General features: G+C 39.6%; 1 long non-coding RNA gene across 1 annotated transcript; it reads left to right on the forward strand.

The window, feature by feature from the left end:
* The first annotated feature begins 4,670 nt into the window (after nucleotides 1-4,670).
* LOC138187824 (uncharacterized) lies at nucleotides 4,671-6,524 on the forward strand. The gene is made up of 4 exons (XR_011175264.1): nucleotides 4,671-4,763; nucleotides 5,836-5,879; nucleotides 6,094-6,156; nucleotides 6,420-6,524. It is a non-coding gene; the product is annotated as an uncharacterized LOC138187824 (long non-coding RNA).
* Nucleotides 6,525-10,682: the final 4,158 nt, after the last annotated feature.

Here is a 10,682-nt window from a genome sequence, read left to right on the forward strand (position 1 = left end):
TGTTATTCTCTTTCTCCCTCGTTCTCTTCGTTACCCTCCTCCACCCCTGTGGACTGAAACTCTCCTGCTTGCCGCCTTTCCTCCTTCCACGTCGTGTACCATCGTTTCTCCTCGCCTTCACCACCTCCCACATTCACCCACCCCAGCGCTACGCCCGACCTAAGGGTTGAAACCACCCTCCATTTCCAGTGGCAGCCAAGGCAGAGGCAAGCAGACTCTGCCTGGCAGACTGGCAGGCTGGCAGGGGATGTGCACGTCACCGTCTTACACTATCGTCCCGAACAAACACCACGTTTCCAACCCCGCGCCTGCCAACCACCCTCCTGGCTCAACTCCGTACCGTCATCTCCAACCTCCTTTCCGCCAACCCCATCCCTCGTCCTCCATCTGCGCTCCACGGTGGCCCAACCTTCGAGCATCCTTGCAAGCTCGAGGTTCTACGTACGCGTCACGGGACGCGTAGGTCGTCTCTGGGACGATCTACCGACTCTTCCGGGGTGGGCGGACCGGGAAGAGAAAATAAGGAAGAAGAGGAAGAAGCACCGACACCGACAACGCCACCGGCGGCCGAAAGAAAAGAGGAGGAGGTCGAGAGAGAGGAGAACGGTACGCGCCAGTGGTAGGAGGTACGTTTCACGTGGCAGAGTTCAAACGCGAAGAAGAATCTCGAGGTACCTCGAGGATAAGGGATGTTTCCGGCGCTCGAGTAAGATCGCTAAGGGAACTCTGAAACGGTGCTACTTCCCGCCCTCTCTCTTTCCTTTTCCCTTTCCATTCCTCCTTCTCTCTTTCTCTCTGTCTTTCACCCTCGCCATCTCTGCAGCCACCTCGTTTGCCCTCTGCACATCCTCCTCTCCTACGCGTATCGATTCTTACATAAGGGATGTTTTCTCGGAGGTGGATCGTCGTTCCGCGTAGGATCGGAGGGACAGGATCCCTGAGACGAGGGCAGGGAAAGAGAGAAGATCCGGCTGACCTAGGCAGAATGTGATTCGGGAAAAAACCGGTGCCTTGTTCCACCTTGAAGAAATGTCCGCTGAATGGCCACAGAAGAGAGAATCGCTGTTTTTCGGCGAGCTCGACGAACCTGGCGATTTCCGGGGATTTAAGGAGATCGAACGTACCCGTAGAAAAGACTCGTTTATAAAAGAAATGGAAATGTCAGCTGATAGGACATGGCATTCAATTGGTCTTCTAAGCAACGTCCGATTCCTTTCGAAATAAAAGTACTGATATGCTTTTTAACTTTTCTACGCGTTATCTAGATCGGATAACACGGATCTTGACATTGTAGTACAACATTTACTAATAACTTGTTTACTCGCTTGTTCCTGTAAAACGGTTCTTTTTAGAAAGAAATACAAATTTAACGAAAAGATAAGATAGCAAGCTACAAACACGGAGCTATCGATTGAAAGTATTTACGATCGGAACCTACGGTATAACCCATTATCTAAATCGTTCTATCGGTAGTTACAGGAAATTATTACGATTCATTAAATGAAACAAGAAATAATTAAGCTTAAGATACCAGGAAACTCAAACGTAACGTAAAATTCGATTTCACACCCGATAAGTGTATCGCATTAGCAGTATATAACGAATTTAAAACGAGAGATCATCGCGATTCCCGTTATTTTCTGTACGAAATATTTTCTGTAGGAATGTGGCAAACACAAGACCAACGGTATTCGTGCGGTATAATTAAATTAACCAGCGATCGGTCGACGCCCCACTAAAATCCAAGTCAAACGGGTTCACCTAATTTGCGTCACCCATCGCGGCGTACCGACCCTCTCAGAAATATTAGGTCCATGTATGACAAAGCACGACCCCTCATGTACGATCAAATCAGTTGATCTTCCAGCAACGTGCGTCACCGAATGGCCGAAAAGCCGCATGCCGACAATAAGTAGGGTGATTTTAATTCCCTTCCATCAGCCATCCCGTCCCAAGTTCATGAATACGCTTAACGATGTACGGGGTGAGCCTCCTAACGTTCTCGGTCTAAAATGTTTCTCTTCGTCATAACGATAAAATGAAGTTATTCCAAGGAATATAGTATGATTCTCGGACAGTTAAGTAAAATGAGTATGGCTTCAAACTGTAGGTAGACATTTTTCCCGCTTTGAAATATTCTTAAATCATGTATTTTCGAGATTTTCGAAATTCTAGTATGATTTATAGCGCTAAAGGAAATCTTATTGCGAAAATGTTCAAATGCGGTACGCAAAAGTTGGTAAACTCCTAACGTTAATATTAAACCCAAAACACATTGCTTCGTCTAATAATTAATAACCTATTAACAAGATACCAAGAAGGTTTGCCGGTTTAATTAAATGCCCCATCAACACATTCACGCACGAAATTTCCAACAAAACAACGGCCAGAATAAACCTCTCGACATTTACTTTTCCGAACAGACTAAAGTTGTCCGCGCCTCGTACACGGAAACAAGAGAAGATCCGGGGGTTGGTATGGGACACGGGAGAAAGGAACGAGCTACCCTCGTGCCATTTGCCACCTTGTTCCTCGTATTTATGCTAGCACAGAGATCCGGCGTGTTTGCACGAGCTTTAAATCCTCTCTCACCCCCGTGTATCCGCATCCTCGCGGAACACTTACACCTTCGACCTACGGCTTTTCACCTACGGAGCCACGGGGATAACGCATACACGCACTGCATGATCGCTGTGATTTACCGACGAGAAGTTCACGCGTAGAGACTCGCTCCAGGCATTGGAAGTTAATTGCGTGGAAATTAATTGAGATCGTCGCGGAAACCGCTAGTCACTAAATTTTGTAGGAGCACGTACTTGCGAGCGATCGAGCCGTGTGATCGGAGCATATGCAGCTACGTCGATAGCAATTACGAGGACATTCGCTTCTTTCTTTTTATCCTTCTTACAGGCTTGTAAACTAGCCGTAATTTACGTAGCGGTACGTGTCTTACAAGACGCGAAGAATTATGACTTTGAACGATCCGTTTCTGATTTCTACGTAGTATCAGGCAACATAAATTGGTAAGTCAACTGACATTATGAAATATGTAATAAGAACATAAAATTGATTTAATAAGGACAAAATATTTTGTGGTTTAACATGAAAAGGAAGTTGTTTAAAGTATCGAAAGACGTCAGTAGGTAATTAATTGGATGATTTATCGTTTAACCTTTTAAAAAATTAAAATACGTAGATGCAACTTATTTTTATATTACGTTCTAATGTTAACAGTATAATAACGTAGGAAACTTTTTGGTTAGGTTTATCCAACCAAAAGAAAAATGTTATATCATACTTGTCAATAAGCATTGTATCATTGCTATATACCCATATAAAATTATCAGGTATAAAAGTCATTGTGTATATGTGTAAAATTAATACGAAGATATATTCCAATCATTTTCTCCCTTACCTTTTTACACGTTGCATTTTTCCTAAAAATCCATAAAAGAGGGTTATCAGGCGTCGGATATAAATGGTGGTTATAGATTTTGAAGTGTCAGTTTTACGTTGTACACCACACACTGCTACTACAGTACTGCGATAAATTTATGAAATCCGTTATGAAATTTCAACTAATCAAAAATTAATTTATACACAAATAATAAAAGTACTATCTCCAAAAACTCGTGAACGTACGGATTCAAATATCGATTCTCTGCGCGATGTATCACTCATCGATACGATCACAGCGCCACAAGTGTCAAAACGCAGTATCGTCTTTTATTCTGCGACAGGTGCATCGTGTATGTGATTAGTCATTATATTTTTTGTGAAACAATTAATAGTATAGGACTAAAATTGGAGAATTCAATAGCGTAATAATGCAGTTCGTAAGTGTAAATAGTGCAGAGCTATTAACAATGAAATTATGGGACGGGATCTTAAATATAACAAACTTTTCTAAAAATCTCAACGACGAGACTATTGCATTGTTCTTTGTAGTGATGCAATCATATTAAATAATGCTATACTAACGTACATTTGAGTGGCTGCATCTGTTAATTCGAATATTTAAAGCCACTTCATTAAGAAAACCATATACATTATTCTGTACTTATTAGTGTTAAAGTAACTGAGATGTCTGCACAAAATTATTCTATTAGTGACATAAATTACGAAATCGTGCGACAAGAAAAGGAATTACATGTCACAGCTACCCTTCGTTTCATCTGTTCTACAATACGTACATATATTCATCTATTATACATATACCTATATGTTTAATTCGTGCGTTTTGACATTCACGGTATTGCTATAATTATTATCTTCTCTAGAACATTCTTTACGTTATTCAATATTTTTGTTGGTTGTAATTATTAAAAGCAGTATGAATAATAAATTAATACGCCATAGGTCAAGTAAAATATATATCAAAAATATACCTTCATTTCATTCTCTATATTCCTCGTTGAATTTTATTTGGCCAAATGAAATTAACAAACGTACATATATTTCTCTTCTAATATGCCCATAATTTCGAACTCACTCATTTATTTTTATCTTTTGTACTGTTCACTGTTTAAAAACATTTCTCTTAAAGTATTTTGAAGAATTTACCGATTCGTATTCGGATACGCTTGACTTAACGCCGAGCAAAACATTCCCACCACTGTTTCGCATGACGAAACGTAATATGTAGAACCATTCAGTTGTCGAAAGTCGTAGCGGTGAGATGTATCAATTCGCGTCGCGAAACCTATTAACTGCGTAATAATTTGTTCCATCACTAGTTTGCTGCCTTTATACACTACTATTAGGTTTGTTTAATTATCACACATTCACTTATTCGTTTATTAAAGATTATTATGATAAAATTAAATAACCTTTTCCATTTTTGTATATTTTATATACAAATACCATATTTGTATATTTGACTGTTAATCTCACCGATAGCTTGTATTATTTGCTTTTGAAATAGGTTTTGAATTTGTTTATCGTTTCGTTTTAATTCATAAATGATTAAGAATGTTTCATTTGTTATAACGAAAGTACTCTTATATATATATATATATATATATATATATATATATATATATATATATATACTTCTACTACCTTTTCTTAGACTATTTGTTGAAATTAGAAAAGATTTTAATATATTAACTTTAATAAATTAGAATATATTGAATTACTTTTTTATTCCAAATAAACTAAACGAATTATTTTATTGTTTCAATTCATTATTCTGAAATAGATCTCTGAATAGTCATAGTAGGTTATGAATAATATCTTGCTGTACTTCCCGCGCGAATTCTCTATAGTAGCGTCATCTCCTGACCTTTTTCAATAACTTTTATTATTTCTATAATGCGACGCCATTACAAACATGTTTAACTTTTGACGCGTTATATTATCGTGCTCTTCAAGTAAGTTTAACCGAGCAACTTTTATTTGTTACAAAAGTTTTGTTAAAAAATTAGTTACATCGTATTTACAGTATTTTTAAATATTTGAGATATTTTCTAATATTCATATCTATCTTAAGGACATATCTCATTTGTCCCAGACGTATTCCATTTTCGTAATATTGGTTATGATACTTTGAAATAATATATCTAAATAACAATCATTTCTCTTTACAAAAGCTAATATGAATATAGTAAGATATGAAAATAAAATATAGTACTCTTTTTTCTACTAATACAGCTTTTTTTAGTAAATGTTTGTGATCGTGACCGCGCGCAATGCGGTCTGTATAATCTAATTATAATAATCATACGCGAAATTAGAGTCAGTGTTTGTTCGCCGATTATTACATAAACGAGCATGTAGTCTTTTATTTTTCGTTTTTTGTATATACATTTTTTAAATTCAAATTTTCGGCATTAGAGTCAGTGCTCAACAGGATACAGCCTCTCCACAATCTTAACAATGTAAGTACTTTTTATATTGTAACCCAATTTACTTTATTATTATTATTAGAGTTTCTATTGAACTAAAATCTCAAAGATTAATATTAAATTATGAGACGAATGCAAACGTGTTTCATGGAATCATTAATTCCATTTTTCATTGTCTTAAACTTTTCAAATAAACAACACTGTATGTTTTTGAGAATAAATTGTAATATTTTATAATTTGTTAAAGGTTCTCCACCACCTCGGCTTTTCGCTGTTCTCTGAATCTGATGGTGCTTTAAAAGCAAATAATGTAAGTATTTTATTTCAAATAACTAACTTAAAGTCTTAATATTTGATTATGAAACGAAAATACATAACTATGCTTCAAAAATTATTAGTTTTAACTTTTAGATTTTAAACTATTATATTAGAGATTATTATTGGAATTTCAATCCTTATTTTCATTATCAAAGTTATATGTTTAATAAAGATCATTCTTACATTTTTTTTAAATTTCTAAATGCTAAACTCTATCTTTATGAACAAATTATAATATCATACGTTCTGTTAAAGGTTTTTCACAGTCTTCATTTCCACCATGAAGTCCGATAATTCTTCCTCGATGACCTCTGTTATAACCGCTTCTGGGCAGCATCGATGACGATGACGAATTTCTCCGCACTGTGAGTCGCATATTTTTTTATCCCTTCGCTCACTCAATCATGTCATAGAACGAAAGGTCCGAATCAATATGGATAACTGATTGTGTTACGTAGAACTTTCTGCAAGCATAATGATCGGGGGGGGGGTATCTTTTATATCTATGAATAGTAATATTTCCTTACTCTGTGTTTTATTTATTAGCTCAAGTAGGTTTTTTGCACAACGGGTTTTTTTTTATATTCGTAACACAACATTGATGATTAACATTTTATATCGGTAATGTCAATATAATGTTGAATTAGCATGAATGATATAGTATCGGTAATTTGCTTGTATATCTGTGTTTGGAAATATATCAAACAAAGTTATACTTTTTAAATTCAAGTGTACCCGAAATGGATATTTGCAGAAATCAAATATTCATAGAAATATGAAAAGATGTCAATTGAGCATCTAATAGTTGAGAATACTTGAGCAATAAAAATTACAATGATCATCTTGTATTTCATAGTAATAGTTCGCGCAATTTAATTGTTTGGTTTTCGTATTATGAATTTAAGTACAATTCAAGATGCGACGCTAGTAAGGTTCATGCTGCTACTAATTCTTTTTGTACAAGAAATATTAAAGTTTGGATAATATTAAGTTTTATATGCAAAAAGAAATTTCGCGACAGATATCAACAAATTTTGAACACTGCTTTCATATTTTCGGAAATTTGCTTTGATAACACATTCAGCTGAGATAATTTGCGGTACACACATTTCATGCATACCGCGTCTGTAATGTAAATAGAATTAAAGCATGGTTAAAAACAATCGATCGTATAGTTGTGTAAATGTCAATAGAAAAATTTATATCTACAAATAGTATTTTAACAGTGATCAATGGCAGCTTTCGAGCTAAAACTAAACATAGATTGATAGGTCTGAAAAGTAACAAAACATCTAATAGTATGTACATATGAAAATAAAAACGCACGAAATTTCGATAAATAAAAAATATATTCGTTGTTTTTAGGAATAATTACAAATTAAAATCTGTTAAAATCTTAGCCCCTTGTACTATCGCAAGAACGAAGTAAAAACTACAAAGGTATAAGATTATGCATTCGATCAAATTTTATCTTCGTTTCGGATAAAACATGCCTAAGACATTCTAAAAGCTTCCATTTTTATTTCAATTATCTAATTTATTGAAAACAGCGCTAATCTTCCACTACTAATACATTTATCGAATTACTTCTACCAAATTAGTACTAATGATGTAACTAATATAATAATAATAAATAATACTAAACATATAGACAAAATATTAATCGCCGAAATGATAGTACGTAGTCTTTTATCGCATCAAGGGTAGGAAAGATAATTCGAATCCTCTCTCTGATTGTAGCACTCGTTGAAACGAATTGCGACTACCACCCCCTTCACTTGCAACCACTTTAAACCTCGTTCTGCGATCGCTTGTTCTATGGAAAAGGGAAAGAAATTTCTTTCACGAAACTCTCGTTAGTTCGTGACAAGCACCGAGTAGGCGATGCGATATACTCTTAGTATTTGACTCAGCTTTTCCCTATATCCAAGTCATCCTACATATTCGGCTTTTCCACGAAATATCGAAACACGATCGCTGTCACATACAGAAATACCCTCTTCTGGAAATTTCCTTGATAAAGTTGACAAATTTACGATTTTTCTTTCATTCCGAAAAAAATAGCAGCTCTACTTCTACTTCTGTAGAGCACAAAATTCTAGTTGGGTTTATGTATTACGAATAGATCAAAAAGTATGACATGAGATTAATCTTATTCGTATCGAAAGCATGACGTCGACATTAAGTTTTTATTTTAGGCAAAATTAATGGTATTTTTCTGCCGTTAAATTTTAAAATAACCAAAGTTTTTGCATCGACACTAATAATAATAGGAACGAACGCGATAGTAGTAATAGTAGTAGCAATAGGACTCGACACGTTTTCGATCGTAAGAAACGACCGAAACTAGGATCGGAAGGCAACCGAGAAACAAGTAGACAAACAAAGAGGTCGTTTGCTTGAAACTGGACAAAAGTTGGCGCGGCACCTGTAAAAGCGCACACTGGGGACAGTCAGTAAAAAGGAGATCGAAGTTCTTCTTCAACGAACCGCCATCTTTAATAATTTCACACTTGAGAAAAATGAACAGTCTATTCATAATCCTTTCCCTTGACGGGGTTCCGTCCTCCCACCGAAAACCCGCCAAAAGCGATCTACAGATCTCCCACCCTCTCTGGATTCTCTCTTTCTGCGTCTGTCTCCGTCGGCCTCGTTTCTTCGTACACCCGTGAAACGCTGCCGGGTGCTCATTCATTTAATTTCAGTCATTGCTGGCAGTCGCACCCCTGTCGTGCGACCGACAAAAAATAATTAGTGAAGCCTTACACCCCTCTGCCAGCCACCCTGACGGCCTCCTCTAGTTCCCACCTCCGTCGCACTCCCCTTGCCGACTATATTCTCCCTCCTACGGTTACGACGACTACGACGTCGACTACGACGACGACGGCGACGACGACGACGGCGACTCGACGCCCCCTTTCAACCCCACGGGTACGTACCTTGCGCTCGAATTCTCTCTCTCTTCGCTCGTTCCCTTTCCCCCCGTTTCCCTGCCAACCCAACCAACCAACGAATCACCCTCCTCACCCCCCACGGACTCTAACTCCGCTACCCTCCTTTCCTACCTCCTCCTGTACCACCCCCGGCCTCCATCTACTCCTCCACACCGCCTCCTCTCTTGAGCCACCCTCCTGAGCAGCAGCAGCAGCCGCCACCACCACCGTTCTACCGCCAAAACCCTAGCTCAGTCAGCCACCCCCCGGTACACTCTATCTCTGTCTCTCTCTCTCTTTCTCTTTTACGTTCCCTTCCCCCGTCCTCCGCAGTCCGCTCACCCTGGTCGTGGCCTCGGGCGGGATGATTCAGGCGCCAGTAGGGCGCACCCACCTTCAGCAGGGGGTGTGTTGGGGTGAGTTGGAACGACGGATGAAGGCAGAGGTGAGGAGGGTGGGTGGATGTGGGTAGAGAGAGAGTGCAAGGCGAGGAGGAGGAGGAGAGGAAGGAAAACGGGTGGATGGTAGTGGGTGTTGGTGGGTGGAATCGGGGGAGAACAGAGGAGAACATAGAGTGTGTCGGGGACTAGGAGGGTGGATAGCTGACGGGGGCGAGGGGACGTGCAGCTCAGAGGGAGAACGGGCTGCCAGAAGGTGGATGGAGAGAGAGTGTGGCAGAGAGAAGGTGGAATGGGGCGGGAAGGCAGGGGAGAGAGATACGCGCACGGAGGGTGGTTTTCCTCGGCTGAGATATAGGCACCACCGACGCCGCGGTGGGTTATATCCTGGGCTAAGTAATACAAGGAAAAGTGCTACGTGAAGCCTTCCTATCCTCTCTACCCTTCGCACGTCCTCTTTCACTCCATTTCTCTCTCTTTCTCTCTCTCTCTTTCTCTCTCTCTCTCTCTTTCTCTTTCTCTTTCTCTTTCTCTCTCACCTTCTCTATTTTTCCCTTTTCCCGTGCTACTCCGCATGGGATCGTCCGTTCTCTTCCTCTTTTTCCTCCTCCTCCACCGGTACTACCGCTGCTCCGGCTCCTCCGCCTCTTTCTCTCCCCCATTCGTTTGCCCACCGTCTTTTCTCTCTCGTTCTCTGTTTCCACGCTTTACGGTGCCGCAGTCTCAGCAGTAGTAGTAGCAGCAGCAGCACCAGCAGCACAGGTGCACGACGCGATGCATTCTCGAGGGGAATGCATTGCGTGGATAGGGGGCCAGCTTTGTTGCTCTGACGAACAAGGCTGCCAGCCATCGCGAGAATAACTATGTAATGAATTACCGTTGGATGCTCATTAACGGATACTTTGGCGAATTATGTTGCGCACGGATGGCATGTGCTCGGAGAAAGATACCTTCCTGCACCCCCTGCCCCTCCACCTCATCCACCGTCTCGCGCCCCGCAAAAACTGTCGGAGATAATTGTTTCGATCCTTTCGTGTCTCCGCGCGTTGTTCTTGCATTTCCGCCCAGCTTTCTCCTCTTCAATGCTTGCAAATTGAATCGCGAGGTGCCTCAAAATTACTAATAGGGCAAAACTTTGCTTGGGCATCAACGAGGATGAACTCGCGTGGCAAACAGCACTCGTAAGG

Source organism: Bombus flavifrons, chromosome 15 (assembly GCF_040668555.2).
Source record: "Bombus flavifrons isolate JBK064 chromosome 15, iyBomFlav1_principal, whole genome shotgun sequence".
Lineage (NCBI taxonomy): Eukaryota > Metazoa > Arthropoda > Insecta > Hymenoptera > Apidae > Bombus > Bombus flavifrons.